Source organism: Acomys minous, assembly GCF_964271855.1.
Source record: "Acomys minous genome assembly, chromosome: 17".
Classification (NCBI taxonomy): Eukaryota; Metazoa; Chordata; class Mammalia; order Rodentia; family Muridae; genus Acomys; species Acomys minous.
The window spans coordinates 57,170,643-57,184,245 of NC_140500.1; the positions used below are offsets into that span (position 1 = coordinate 57,170,643).

Here is a 13,603-nt window from a genome sequence, read left to right on the forward strand (position 1 = left end):
CTTTTTATCTTATTTTATTTATTTATTTATTTATTTTGAGACAGGGTTTCTCTGTGTAACAGCCCTGGCTGTCCTGGAACTCTCTGTAGACCAGGCTGTCCTTGAACTCAGAGATCATTGTGAGTTTGAGGCCAGCCTGGTCTACAAATCAAGTCCAGGACAGCCAAGGTTCCACAGAGAAACCCTTTCTCAAAAAATAAAAATTTAAAAAAATTAAAAAAGCCAGGTATGGTGGCGCTCTTAACCTCTGAGCCATCTCTCCAGCCCACTTTTTAAAAAATTTAAGCCGCCCTGTCTTAAAAAACAAAAAAAGTGAGTTCAAGACAGCCAAGGCTAACAGAGAAACCCTGTCTTTTTTTTTTTTTTTTTTTTTTTGGTTTTTTTTTTTGGTTTTTCCGAGACAGGGTTTCTCTGTGTAGCCTTGGCTGTCCTGGACTCACTTTGTAGACCAGGCTGGCCTCAAACTTACAGCGATCCATCTGCCTCTGCCTCCCGAGTGCTGGGATTAAAGGCGTGCGCCACCACGCCCGGCTAAGAAACCCTGTCTTGAAAGAAAAAAAGAAAAAAAAAAGATTAAATCTAAATTTTAAGGTTTGGGGTTTTTTTTAGCCACACGTCCCTGCTGTGCCCCTCCCCCCCAAACATGCTGTAATTTTCATGACCAAGGAAACACGGGGGCAGACATTTGAAAGGAATGTGCATGCTTGGAGAGCAAAGGTTCAGAAGACTGATGGGGAACCTCAGGAGAAGCAGGCCAGGCCAGGGAGCCAGCGGAGGCAGCCCGCTCAGATGGCCAGACGCTGCTGACACAAGGCTTGGGGGAAGGAGGTAAGAGAGAAAGAGCATCAGGAAAGAGGTGAGGGTGTCACTGTGTAGCTGGGCTTGGCCTGCGGCTTCAAGTGCTGGAATTGCAGGAATGTGTGGCCACACCTGGCTGGTACACACACACACACACACACACACACACACACACACACACACTCTCTCTCTCTCTCTCTCTCTCTCCTCCCTCCTTTTACTTTGTTTCTGGTGGGTTTAGTGGTTTACCATTTAATCCCCAGTGCTGGGGAAGCAGAAGCAGGCAGATCTCTGAGTTCAAGGCCAGCCTGGTCTGCATAGCTAGATCTAGGCTCAAAAGAAAAACCACACATTTAATCCCAGATCTCAGGGAGGTAGAGGTAGAGGCAGGGGATCTCTGTGAGTTCAAGTCCAGCCTGGTCTACAAAGCGAGTTTAGGACCACTAGGGCTACAGAGAGAAACTCTGTCTCAAAAAACAAACAGACATGTGCCACCTGAGGTGGTTTTGTGTGTGTGTGTGTGTGTGTGTGTGTATGTGTGTGTGTGTGTGTGTGTTTTGAGACAGGGTTTCTCTGTGTAGTCTTGGCTGTCCTGGACTCACTTTGTAGACCAGGCTGGCCTCGAACTCACAGTGATCCACCTGCCTCTGCCTCCCGAGTGCTGAGATTAAAGGCATGTGCCACGATGCCTGGCTTCACCTGAGGTTTTTTATTTTATTTATTTATTTTTTTGAGACAGGGTTTCTCTGTGTAGCCTTGGCTGTCCTAAACTCCCTTTGTAGACCAGGCTGGCCTTGAACTCACAGCAATCTGCCTGCCTCTACCTTCCTAGTGCTGGGATTAAAGGCGTGCGCCACCGCTACGCAGCTTATTTTCCTTTTTTTTTTTTTTTTAAGATTTATTTATTCATTATTATATATACAGTGCTTTGCCTGTATATATACCTGCAGGCCAGAAGAGGGCATCAGATCACATTATAGATGGTTGTGAGTCACCATGTGGTTGCTGAGAATTGAACTCAGGACCTCTGGAAGAGCAGGCAGTGCTCTTAACCGCTGAACCATCTCTCCCGCCCTCATTTTCCTTTTTTTTTTTTTAATCTCAATTAGTGTGTGTGTAGGTTATAGGAGTGTATCAGATCACCTGGAACTGGAGTTATCTGATGTGGGTGCTGGGAATTGAACTCAGGTCCTCTGCAAGAACAGTATATAGGGAAGAAAAACAAAAAAAAAGAACAGTATGTGTTCTTCACCACTGAGCCATCTGAGCCATCGCTCCAGCCTGCACTGTTTCTTAGTACAGCCATCAGCTGTTAGGCCACAGCCGGACAGGGTGACAGACCTGTTGTGATACCTGTTGTGTCATGGGCCATAGGAGTTGTACCATGGGTTTCGTAGTGGTTGGTTTTGTGTGTCAACTTGACCCAGAGAGAACAGAGCCTCCTTTGAGGAAATGTCTCCATGAGATCCAGCAGTAAGGCATTTTTCTCAATTACTGATCAATGGGGGAGGGCCCAGCCCATTGTGGGTGGTGCCCTCTCTGGGCTGATGGTCCTGGGTTCTATGGGAAGGCAGGCTGAGCAAGCCATGAGGAGCAAGCCAGGAAGCAGCACCCTTCCATGGCCTCTGCATCAGCTCCTGCCTCCAGGTTCCTGCCCTGCTTGACTTCCTGTCCTGGCTTCCACCAATGATGGACTATGATCCGGAAGCATAGGCCAGTTAAACCCTTTCCTCCCCAACCTGCTTTTGGTCCTGGTGCTTAGTTACAACAATAGAAGCCCTAACTAAGACAGGCACGGAAGGTCCACCGCCCTCCAGACCACAGTCCCCTCTCTCACTTGGCCCTCTTCACGTTCACCCCAGACTACTCCTGCCACATGGGGTAACTTTTGCCAGCCCCAGCGTGGACAGTGAGGCACCACCCCCATATCACGCCTCCAACAGTCACTGACTCTGAGACACCCTCCGCCCCAGAGCCAGCTCTGTGTGCTGACAGCTTCAGGCCTCTGAGTTGAAGCAAGCTCACCCCAGCTTTCTTGGCTCCCTGGAGTGGCACACTGCACAGTGTCTGGTATGTTCTCTGTGCTTGCGTCTCGTGCCAGGAAGACAAGCAGGCAGACAGGAACCCGTTGTCACAGAGAGAGAAGCTTTGCACGCTGAAACCTCAACTTGCTCTGCCTGACCACTAAGGGGACTTCCTAAAAAAAGTAACTTCTGCCCGGCGTGGTGGCATAAACCTTTAATCCCAGCACTCAGGAGGCAGAGGCAGGTGGATCACTGTGAGTTCCAGGCCAGCCTGGTCTACAAAGCAAGTTTAGGACAGCCAGGGCTGTTACACAGAGAAACCATGTCTTGAAAAAATCTTTTTAAAAGCCAGGTGTGGTGACTCACACCTTTAATCCCAGCACTCGGGAGGCAGAGGCAGGCGGATCAACGTGAATTTGAGGCCAGCCTGGTCTACAAGGCGAGGCCAGGACAGCCAAGGCTACACAGGGAAACCCTGTCTCCGGGGGTGGGGTCGGGGGGGGGGGAAGGATTGCTTCCCCCTACCCTTACCCCCTCCTAATCACTGCAGGTCCCTTCAGCCCTCCCTGCAGTTCCCCGTTACTCTTCTGGGCATCCTTGCACAAGGACATGGTCATGGCCGGCCGGGTGCATCATCTACCCCTGCCTGGCCGTCTAGGACCCTGACTCTAAGCTTCCACATCTGCATGGACTCCTGGCTCCACCAGGGACTCTGCACTCCGCTGAGGATCCTGGCTCTGCTGAGGGATCCCAAGCCCCAGCCTTGGCTCTGGCCTCTACGCACAGTGACCTTGGACAATCTGCTCCTGCCTCCCAGGGCTCAGCCTTCCAAGTGGGAAGACAAGAGGAGATAATACCCACCATTCTCTGGCTGCCTTAGGAATAGAATGCCGCCTCTGTGCCCCCTCTCTCCGCTCTGCCTGCTGACACAGGGCCGACTTCTGACACACAAGCCTCTGTCAACGCCAGGGAGACGAGTGGGAGTGACAGAGCTGGCACTAGGCAGCTTCAGCTTGATGTTTGGGTCTTTCTTTCTTTTTTTTATCTTTTCTTTCTTTCATTCTTTTTCCAGACAGGGTTTCTCTGTGTAGCCTTGGCTGTCCTGGCCTCCCTTTGTAAACCAGGGTAGCCTGGAACTCACAGCGATCCACCTGCCTCTACCTCCAGAATGGTGGGATCACTAGTATGCCCCACTGTGCACAGCTAGATATTTTTTTTATTTTATTTATCTTTATTTTATGTGCATTGGTGTTTTGCCTGCATGTACGTCTATGTGAGAGTGACAGATCTTAGAGTTATAGACAGTTGTGAGCTGCCGTGTGATTGCTGGGATTTGAACCCAGGTCTTCTGGAAGGGCAGTCAGTGCCCTTAACCACTGAGCCATCTCTCCAGCCCCTGCTTCATTTTTAGAGAAGTGGTCTACTGTACCCCAGGCAACCTAAAGATGACCTTGATTTTGTTTTTTTTTTCCCCCGAGACAGGGTTTCTCTGTGTAGCCTTGGCTGTCCTGGACTCACTTTGTAGACCAGGCTGGCCTCGAACTCACAGCGATCCGCCTGCCTCTGCCTCCCGAGTGCTGGGATTAAAGGCGTGCGCCACCACGCCCGGCTTCCTTTAATCACTTTAATCCCAGGATTTGGGAGGCAGAGGCAGGTGGATCGCTGTGAGTTCGAGGCCAGCCTGGTCTACAAAGTGAATCCAGGACAGCCAAGGCTACACAGAGAAACCCTGTCTCAAAAAACAAAAACAAGTGAAAACTACCATGTCTGGCTATTCTTAGTAACTTTTTTTTTTCTTTTTCAAGACAAGGTTTCTCTGTCTAACAAGAACGCTGGCTGTCCTGGACTTGATTTGTAGACCAGGCTGGCCTTGAGTTCCAGGACAGCCAAGGCTACACAGAGAAACCCTATCTTGAAAAACCAAATAATAGCCAGATGTGGTGTCACATGCCTTTAATCTCAGCACTTGGGGGGCAGAGGTGGGTGAATCTCTGTGAGTTCGAGGCCAGCCTGATCTACAAAGTGAGTCCAGGACAGCCAAGGCTACACAGAGAGACCTTGTCTCGAAAAAGCCAAAAAAAAAAAAAAATTAAAATTAAAAAAATAGAAAAGAAAAGAAAAACCAAATAATAATGATAACAACAACAATCATAAACAAAGTGAGCTGGACATGGTGGCGCGCGCCTTTAATCCCAGCACTCAGGGAGGCAGAGGCAGGCAGATCGCTGTGAGTTCGAGGCCAGCCTGGTCTACAAAGTGAGTCCAAGACAGGGCTACACAGAGAAACGCTGTCTGGGGGGGGGGGGAGAAAGAAAGAAAGAAAAAGAAATAAACAAGGCCAAGCCTGGTCTACAAAGTGAGTTCAGGGCAGCCAAGGCTACACAGAGAAACCCTGTCTAAGAAAAAACAGCAAACACCCCTCCCCACTGGCTTACACCAGACATTCTCACCTGCACGGTAGCCTCCCTGCCCCCACCCCTGCCCTCCCATCCCCCTCCGCTCTCCTTTTCTCTGCATCCATTTCCCTCTGTCCTTCCGTACCTGTTCCCTCTTACTCCCATTGCATAGCACTGTCCTCCAAACGGAACAAAACGTAAATCTTCACAAGACCAACTATGTGTGCTTAGGAAAGGTCATCACAGCTGGGGCTGTTGCCCTTGATGCGCCCTCAGTTGAGGAGGGAGCAGGGAAGGGTCATCACACCCTCTCACCTGGAGACAGCCATTTGTGTGCAATTCCGCCCTAATTGCAGGTTGACTCCAGGCCTGAGAAGGTGCTAGAGAGAGAGAGAGCCAAGCGAAAGGGCGTGTCCCTATCAGCTGCCGGAAGCCATCATCCATGCTGGCTGCAGACCTCTCAGTGTGGCTGGTCTAGGGTCACTCGGCTCCTGCCTGTAACCCCTTACCCACACTCTGTAAGTAAAGCCAACAAACGCATCTGTTCCCCGAGGGTAAACGTTGGTGGAATTAAACTTTGGTACAAAACCAAACCTTAGGGCCTTGGGAGAAGTAAACTGATTCACATCTCCCCCAAGGAAAACTTCATCCAAGCTCCCATTCTCCCCCACTTGCTCCCCTTCCTCTCCCCGGCTTCCCTCACCCCCAGCCCGCTGCCTTCAGTCTCTGGCAAGCACATGTCTACTTCCTGTGTCTAGGTATTTGTTCAGTGGACATTCCTCCCCTGCGCTATTGCAGTCAGCATACTTTGTTGCCTGAGCCCTATCAGGTAATGTATAATTTCAAGGCTTATCCACCTTGTGGAAGAATCAGGTCTTCAGTCAGGCATGGTGGCGCACACCTTTAGTCCCAGCACTCTGGGAGGCAGACGCAGGCAGATCGCTGTGAGTTCAAAGTCAGCCTGGTTTACAAACTGAGTCTAGGACAGCCAAGACTACACAGAGAAATCCTATCTCGGAAAAAACAAACAAACAAACAAAACTAAACAAAAAAAGGAATCAGGCTTTCTTGCCTTTTTATGGTAGAATCAGGTCCAGATTCAGTCTGCTTATGCAACATACAGATCTTGTGGCCATTACTGTGTGTATTTATCCCTTTACCCAGGCTGACCTCGAACTCACAATCCTCCTCTTCACTCTGCTGAGTGTTGGGGTGGGGCTCAAACCAGCCTTGGACTCACTAGTAGCAGAGGCTAGCCTTGACCCCCTGATCCCTCTGCCTCCACCTCCCAAGTGCTAGATTTCTTTCTTTCTCTTTCTTTCTTTCTTTCTTTTTCTTTCTTTCTTTCTTTCTTTCTTTCTTTCTTTTTCTTTCTTTCTTTCTTTCTTGGTTTTTCGAGACATTGTCTCTCTATGTTAGCCGTGGCTGTCCTGGACTCACTCTGTAGACCAGGCTGGCCTTGAACTCACAGTGATCCACCCACCTCTGCCTCCCAAGTGCTGGGTGGGATTAAAGGCGTGCGCCACCATGCCCAGCTCCAAGTGTTAGATTTACAAGTGTTTCCAACTATGTCCAGCCTAAAAATTTGAGTTTGATTTATCTTGTTCTCACCGTATCTAAAAAAAAAATATTGCCTAGGTCAAGATCACGAAGGTCTTTCTTTTTGTTTTTTTTTTGTTTTTTTTTGCTTTTGTTTTTTGAGACAGGGTTTCTCTGTGTTAGCCCTAGCTTCCTGGACTCCCTTTGTAGACCAGTCTGGGCCTATGATCTATGACAAGTTACTAATTCAACATAGAGTGCCTGGCCAGTGGTAGACTTTGTAAAACCTACAACTATTATGACTACAAAAGGCTGCTGTGCCTTCAGGCCTCCCTGAGGAAAGTAAGAAACTGATTACATTTTTGTTTATGTGGGGGAGAGTATGTGCATGACGTGCACATGGAGGTCAGGGCTCCCTTTGTAGACCACTGGCCTTGAACTCAACAGCGATCCGATTGCCTCTGCCTCCCGAGTGCTCCCGAGTGCTGGGATTAAAGGCATGTGCCACCACCACCTGGCACGTTTTTTTTTTTTTAATTATTTATTTATTATGTATACATGCCTGCACGCACACCTACATGACAGAAGAGGGCATTAGGTCACATTATAGATGGTTGTGAGCCACCATGTGGTTGCTGGGAATTGAACTCAGGACTTCTGGGAGAGCAATCAGTGCTCTTAACCTCTGAGCCATCTCTCCAGCCCAAGTTTTTTGTTTTTAAAGTGCTCTTCTAGGTGGTTGTGTGCCTCCTGGTCAGGTCCCCCTCCTCAGAGCCACACGTGAGCTTTGGCTCACTCCAATCTCATCCCTGCCTGAGGTCAAATAAAAAAGCCCCACCCCCACCTCCCACCACCTGTGGACACACCCAGACATACATAGAAAAAACATAATTGTGTGCTAGCCCTGGCAACACGCATGCTGCAGCTCCAGCCACAGAGAGCTCACGAGGATCCACAAAGCACTCCATAGTTCCTATAAGCTGAAAAAAGAAAGTATAACTGTGTAATGGACATTTTATAACTATATTTGAAAAGATCACATATAAGGCTGGGGAAATGGCTTGGTGGTTAAGAGGGCTTACTCGTTGACCAAAAGAGGATCTGCATTCAGTTCCTAGGAGCCAGGCCAGGAAGCTCACAACAAGGCCTGTAACTGCAGCTCCTGGGGATCCAGTGCCCTCTCTTGGTCTCCAAGGGTACCTGAGCACACACACACTACACACAGCCGAAAATGGTTTTTTGTTTGTTTGTTTTCGAGACAGGGTTTCTCTGTGTAGTCTTGGCTGTCCTGGACTCACTTTGTACACCAGGCTGGCCTCGAACTCACAGAAATCCGCCTGCCTCTACCCTAAAATATACTTAAAGTCACTGTGCTTAGTGTGTACTCTAATCCCCATGTCTTCCCAAGCTTGCTTACTTACTTACTTGGAAAATCTGTTTTGTTGTTGTTGTTGTTCTGTTTATTTTAGTTCAAGACTGGATTTGAACTCCCCATGTAAGCCGGGCATGGTGGCACACGCCTTTAATCTCAGCAGTTGGGAGGCAGAGGCAGGTGGATCGCTGTGAGTTCGAGGCCAGCCTGGTCTACAAAGCGAGTCCATGACAGTCAAGGCTATACAGAGTAACCCTGTCTCGAAAAACCAAAAAATAAAAATAAAAAAATTAAAAAGTGAACTCCCCACACACACACACACAAAAGTGAACTCCCTATGTAGCAAAGGCCACTCTTGAATTCTGGAACTCAGGAATCCTGTCCATCCTGCCACAGTCCAGTACCACCATGCCAGGCTTTCTTTTTTCCCTTCCTTCAGTTGTGCCAGTAAAGACAAATTACATTTTCTCTTTTGCTTTTATAAAAGCATTTGGTTCCAAACGGAGGCTGGCCCTAGGGCAGGGTGGGAAGCGAGTAGCAATCTGCACATCTCTAACTCTCCCCACCTGGCCCCACCTTTGGGGGAGGGGCTGGAGGGCCCTCCAGCTCAATAGCCTGAGTCTTCTTGTCCCATGCTAAGGCTCAGATCCACACTGAGGGCTGCTTTTCTTTTCATTCCAATAGACAGCACATCTAGAATTGTACACACACACACACACACACACACACACACACACACACACTAACACATTACACACATCCCACCACACACAGACTTACAACACACATGCACACACACACACACTCACTCACATTGTAAGAATTTTGTAATTCTGATTTTTTTTTTTAACATAGAAAATAAAAGCAGGGCATGGTGGCGCACGCCTTTAATCTCAGCACTCTGGGAGGCAGAGGCAGATGGATCTCTGAGATCCGGGCTAGCATGGTCTACAAATTGAGTCCAGGACAGCCAAGGCTACACAGAGAAACCCTGTCTCAAAAAAAACCAAGAACCACCCTCTGCCCCCCCCCCACAAAAAAGCCACAGGGGAAAAAAATCGCAGAAATCTTATTGGGATATGTCTTTATGATTCCCAGGTGTGGGGGTAGGGAGCTGCTTCACAGCTGCTATGATTTGCCTCGTGCTCTAGCAGAGGCGTGGTTTTGCCAGCTGCAGATAGTTTCTGTGATAGTGTAACATTTGGAATTCTGGGAACTTTTCAGAGGCTATAAAAATGCTAGGGCAGGCTGGTTGGGCTGTTGGTTGCATAGAGTTGGTGTGGACTGCTGAGTAGTTGTGTCCAAAGAAACAAGAAGAAAAGATTAGATTCCTCTGAGGGCAGAGATCAAACTTGCTCCAAGAACTTGACACCCCTCATCAGCAGGAAGCAGTCCAACGACAAGATCATCCCCTTTCCTTTCCCCTGAAAACGTGAAAAAAAAAAAAGGAATGGAGAAGGGTGGAAGAAAAAAGGAACCCACAAAGTAGCAAATGCTGGCCACACACACACATACACACACACTCCATATACACAGACACACACAGAAATTTACATACCACATACTCACAGGGCAAAGGCCTCAAACAACATGCAAGGCCCAACCCTAGCATTCTTGTGAAAATAGTTTCGTCTTCACATTGTGGAAAGCATCTCAGGGGCCCAGGGCTCTCTTTAACCTCAGAAATTCTGTTCCATAAAAAAAAATCAGCGCCAGACAGTGGTAGCGCACACCTTTAATCCCAGCACTCGGGAGGCAGATGCAGGTGGATCCCTGTGAGTTCGAGGCCAGCCTGGTCTACAAAGTGTGTCCAGGACAGCCAAGGCTACACACAGAAACCCTGTCTCAAAAAACCAAAAAAGAAAAAGTCAGCATGCACGAGTGCAAACACACTCACACGTGTGCACTCAGTGAACCAGGTCTCAGAGTCCTAGGTTCCCAGGATTGCTGTTTGAGGGGAGAAGGTAGTGCTGACCGTGATTCCATCATAGCCCTGAAGCTCTGTTGTCTCTGCCAGAGAGGCCTGTGGTGGAGCTTAGGAACTCAGACGCGGCTGTGGGCTGACCAAGGCAGGATTTCAGCCTACTGGGGGGGGGGGGGCTGAGGGAAAAGCCCACACCCCTCCCTGGAACCCACTGCTCCAGCCACAGCAACAGAGTTTCTCGTTGTCACTTCTCCCAGGGTGGGACACCCAGTGTTGTGTCTGCGTCCATCCGCTGTGCCACCACGCCCTCACCTCCACCCTGCTCCCCAAACCCCCCACCCTCGCCTGCCCCCTAACCCCCTACCCTGTATTAAGGCAGGGTTTGGGCTTTTGTTTGTTTGTTTTTCGAGACAAGGTTTCTCTATGCTATCTTGGCTGTCCTGGACTTGCTTTGTAGACCAGGCTGTCCTCGAACTCACATCAGACCTGTCTGCCTCTGCCTCTCGAGTGCTGGGGTTAAAGTATATTTATTTATTGTGTATATGGGTGCATGCGCACACACACGGAGGTCAGAGGACAACTTGCAGGAGTCGGATTTCTCCTTCTACCACATGGGCTCCAGGAATAGAAGTCAGGTCACTGGGCTCTGTGACCTGAGTTCTTTGCCCACTAAGCCATCTCACCAGCCTCCAGCTCAGTTTTTTTTTTTTTTTCTTGTTTGTTTTTTGTGTTCGGAGTCAGGATCTTTTGTCCCAGGCTGGCCTTCAACTTATTATATGGGCAGAGAGTGACCTTGAAGCCCGGACCCTCCTGTCCCCACCTCCCTACGTGCTGAGAAGACAGGCACGAACCCCTGCACCCACTAGCCGTTCACCATTACCTGCACGGGAGAAACACATGGGCAGCTTTGAAAGCTTCTGGGTCCCGCCCCGCTGAGATTCTGGAGGCACAGGCATCCACTGTGGGGCCAGGATGGGGCTCAGCATTCACAAGGTTGGGGAATCGTCCTTCCTGTGTGCTCTGGATCACTTCAGGAGGAGCTGGCAGCCTGCCCTTCTGTCCCCAGACTACAGGGTTCCTCTGTGACTCTCCTAGATGCTTAACCTGTTCCACTGTTGTTCCTTTGCCAGCCTATGAGCAAGCACCCTCTTGTCACCACCTAAAGAAGCCATTTGGAACCTCTTCTCATGCCTTCTCTTCCCGTCATGCCTCTAGAAGGGGCAGCATTTGCATAAGACAAAAGCACAATATAAAAAATTAAAAACACAAACAAAAAAAAATTTTAAAACATAGTAATAGTGGCATAGGAACCAACAATGGCTTGGAGAGTAAAGATGTTTGTCACAGGCCTGGTGACCCCAGCTGGATTCCTGGAAACCACGTGCTGCTACAGACTGTCACCTGACCTCCACACTCACAATGTGGCACTCAGAAGTGCACACACAAATGAAAAGAAGTCAAATATTTTCATTGAAATAGGCCATTTGTGGAATGCACAGCACAAACTGCTGAGACATCCGCAATCTCTGCTTCCCCCTCCACTAGTCAAGTGAAAAGTCATATGCCGCCCTATGATTGGTTGTTTGGTTTTAAGCTACCAACCTAGCAAAGAAAAGTCTCTAGTGTGGTTAAGGATGTGGGAAACAAGGAGGGACCATATAGAGAGACCCTGTCTCCAAAGCAAACAAAAACAACAAGGAAAATGTGGGAAATGAATCCAAAACGGAGAAAACATCTATGTAGAGACGCCTGGGCACCTTCCGTGAAAATCCATTTTGCAGTGTGTGTGTGCTGTGTGGGCGCCAGCATACATGGGAGGGTCAGAAGACAACTTTTTGGAGTTAAGTTCTCCACCTTGTTAAGACCAAGTCTGTCTTGTGTTGAGCACTGTGCCTTGTAGTCCTTGCTAACTGGCCTGCGAGCTCCTGGGGGACCTTCTTGTCTCCGTTCCCGTCTCAAGGAAGAGCACTGGGATGACAGAGACCCAGTACTACGTCTGACATTTTATATAGGTACAAGGGATTCGAACTCCGATCCTCAGGCTTGTACCAGAATTACCTTTACCTGGCCAGCCATCTAACCTGCCCGTTATTTTGTTTTTGAGGAAGGGTCTCTTGTAGCTCAGGCTAGCCTCCCACGTGTGATATCTCTAAACATGGCCTGGAACTCCTGACACCGCCCCCCCGCCCCCTGCTTCATTTTCCAAAGTGCTAAAATAACAGCATAGGCTGGAAGGTCATGAATGATTCCTCCTCCCCCTCCTCCCCTCCCCCCCCTCCTCCTCTCCCTCCCCCTCCCCTTTCTCCTCTTCCTCCTCCTCCTCCTGCTCCATAGGATCTCTCTGTGCTGTAGCCAGCAGCACTCATGCTGTCCCAACCTCCCTAGTGCTGGGACTCCAGACTTGAGACTCCATACCTGGCGCTCTGTTTATTCAGAGGATCCTCCCTTTGCAGCACTAGCCTGGAACTCATGGAACTCCAGCTGGCCAGGAACTCTCAGCAATCCTCCTGCCTCTGCCTCCCAAGTGCTGAGATCACAGGTCAGTACCATCAAAAGCTCAGTCAAAGGACTGGACAAAGGGATCCCCACCTTCAAAAGGTCCTGAAAGGACGGCAGCCGAGTGATAATTCTGTAACTTTGTGGTTAGCAAGGATATCCTGTCAAACTGTCAAAGTCTACTTTCTTTTTTCTGTGGCTGCTTCTCCTCTGAAGAAATAGGTCACAAGGATTAGGTTCTCCTAACAAAGCTTCAACTTCTTAGATTCCCAAATCCCTTGCAGAAATTTTGGGTAGAAGTCGGTTTCACCTCAGTGTACAGAAAGACAGTGTCCTGCTGGGCTTCACTTTGTTGGCCTGAAGCCAGGCTATCCACTCACTCAGGCCATGTCTCCAGCCTTCCGGTCAGGCGAGGGACTGCCTCCTACTCCCCTCACACACTAACACCAGACATTACCCTTGTCCCCTTGCTCAGGGTGAGTGTAGGGGACGGTCTATACAGCCAATGTTCAGCCATCTTGTCAGAGCCTAGGTTCCTATTTCTCCAGCATTCTGCCACTTACCAGACACCAGCTGACCCTGTCGTGGTTCAGCAGTTAGACTAAAGGTAAGATTTAGATGGAGCCACCCTGTTGTAGTTTAACAGTTAGATTAGATAAAGATAGCAAAATATTCAGTGTGGCAGAAGGTTGTGACCTGCTTGGAATTCCTCGAATCTTGAGATAGCCTACAGCTGGGTTGCCATAGCAATATGCTTCCCTGCCCCCTGCCTTATAAAAGCTCTGTGAAATTTCTCAATAAACGGGGTTTGATCAGAATCCAGACTTGCCCCCTTCTTCCTGTCTTGTGTTCTGTTCCTATACAGGAAAATTCTCCTCCCAGGCGTTAGTCGAACCCTGGTGGGCCGGGGCAGGTGAGCCTCTGCTTTCTCCCCAAGGATATGGGAAGTGTAAAAATTATATATATATAAGTTCAAGGCCAGCCTGGTCTACAGAGTGAGTTCCAGGACAGCCAGAGCTACACAGAAAACAAATAAGCAAATGATGATGACGAT

General features: G+C 49.0%; 1 long non-coding RNA gene across 1 annotated transcript; it reads right to left on the reverse strand.

Moving 5' to 3' along the window:
- Positions 1–11,242: 11,242 nt before the first annotated feature.
- Positions 11,243–13,308, reverse strand: LOC311587956. The gene is made up of 3 exons (XR_014776027.1): positions 13,113–13,308; positions 12,469–12,654; positions 11,243–11,264 (listed from the first exon to the last, which is right to left on the reverse strand). It is a non-coding gene; the product is annotated as an uncharacterized lncRNA (long non-coding RNA).
- Positions 13,309–13,603: the final 295 nt, after the last annotated feature.